The following is a 1,940-nucleotide window of genomic DNA, read 5'->3' as shown; positions in this document are numbered from 1 at the left end:
ACCTAAAAAAGTCCTTTATATTAATACTTTACCTATACAACCCCAAAGCTAAACTCCTGGCAACCACTGATCTGTTTATTATCTCCATAGTTTTACCTTTTTTAAGATGGCATGCTATTGGAACCATATAGTATGAAGCCTTTTCACACTCATTTCTTTCACTTAGCTACATGTATCTAAGTTGCATTCATGTCTTTTCATAGTTTGATAGCACATTCCTCTTTATCACTGCATAGCTATGTTGTACCACAGCTTGTTCATCTATACACCTACTGATCCTGGAGAAGGGAGGTGCAACCTACTTCAGTATTCTTGCCTGGAGAACTCCATGGACAGAGGAGCCTGGTGGGCTACAGTCAAGGACATCTTGGTGGCTCAGTTTTGAGAAATTATGAATAAAGATGTGCAGGTTTTTGTGTGGGCACAAGTTTTCAACTCATTTGTAAGTATTTCAGAGTGTAATAACTGGATCATATGCCAAGACTATATTTAGCTTTATAAAAAACCGTCCAACTGTCTTCCATAAAGGTTGTACCATTTTTCACTCTCATCAATAAGGAACAAGAGTTTCTGCTGTTCCACACATCCTTGCCAGTATTTGGTGTTGTCAGTGTTTTGGATTCTCACTATTTTAATAGATATCTAGTAACGTACAGATATCTCACTGTTTAATTTGAGAAAATTTAGTGACATACAATGTTGAGCATTTTTTCATATGCTTATCTGTATATTGACTCTGGTGAAAGATCTTTCAAATCTTAGGCTCGTTTTTATTTTTTTTTACTTCTATTTGCATTTCTTTTTTGCGGCATTTATTCTCGGGCCATAAGTTTCTGTTTCTTCAGTTTCTTCCGGGATATCTTTTTCTTCCGTGCCACCTCCTCTTCTGGTTTAGGAACAATCTGTTCTTTTTCAGTAAGGATCATCTCAATGTGGCAGGGAGAGCTCATGTAGGGGTGGATCCAACCGTGAGCTCTGTAAGTCCTGTGCTGCATCTTGGGGGCTTTGTTCACCTGGATGTGCTCAATGACCAGAGAATCTACATCTAAGCCCTTAAGTTCAGCGTAACTCTCTGCATTTTTGAGCATGCATAGTAAAAATTCAGCACTCTTTTTGGGCCACCGACCCGGCGTCCAGCCCCACTGTTTGGCCTCTGCACACCTGCCAACGCCACCGCTGTAATGATGGAATGGCACACGTTGCTTCTTTAAAGTGACCTCCTTCAGACACTCGGGGGTTTTCAGATATGCATACCCTTTATGGCCTGAGGAGTTTCACAAGTGTTTTTAAAGTGAACACAAAGATTTGAACTTCTGGATTTGCATGATTTTGTGGGGTTTTGAGTCGAGTGAATAGTGCACCATTTTTAGGGGTGACCTCAGGCCGCTTACCAGAGAAGCTTAGGCCCATTTTTAAGTTGAGCTGTTTTTGTTTTCTTATTGTTGCATTTCAAGTGTTCTTCTTGTGTTTTGGATGGGCTTCCCTGGTGGTTCAGTGGTAAAGAATCCACCTATAATGCAGGAGACACAGGAAACACAGGTTCAGTCCCTGGGTTGGGAAGATCCCATGGAAAAGGAAGTGGCAACCCATTCCAGTATTCTTGCTGGGAAATTCCACAGACAAAGGAGACTGGTGGGCTATAGTCAATCGGGTCGCAAAGAGTTGAACACAACTGAACACACATGTATATATATTGGATACAAGTCTTTTATCCAAGTTTTAAAAATATTTTCTCACAGTCTGTCTTGTCACTCTCTTTACAACCTCTTTGCTACAGAAGCCTTTTGTTTTAGTGCTTTTGGTTACACATGTAAAAAGTAGCACTAAATCCAAGGTCACCTAGATTTTCTCCTATATTATCCTCCAGAAGTTTTGCAGTTTAACATTTTAATTTAGACCTATAACCCATTTTGATTTTATTTTTGTGCAAGGTGAAATGA

The 1,940-nt window shown here is 39.8% G+C and overlaps 1 pseudogene; it reads right to left on the bottom strand.

The window, feature by feature from the left end:
• Positions 1-812: 812 nt before the first annotated feature.
• On the bottom strand, positions 813-1,364 carry LOC128066184 (60S ribosomal protein L17-like; annotated as a pseudogene).
• Positions 1,365-1,940: the final 576 nt, after the last annotated feature.

Source organism: Budorcas taxicolor, chromosome 20 (assembly GCF_023091745.1).
Source record: "Budorcas taxicolor isolate Tak-1 chromosome 20, Takin1.1, whole genome shotgun sequence".
In the NCBI taxonomy this organism is placed as follows: domain Eukaryota; kingdom Metazoa; phylum Chordata; class Mammalia; order Artiodactyla; family Bovidae; genus Budorcas; species Budorcas taxicolor.
Note: the sequence above shows the minus strand (reverse complement) of the source record. Positions and strands in the feature narration are given on the sequence as shown.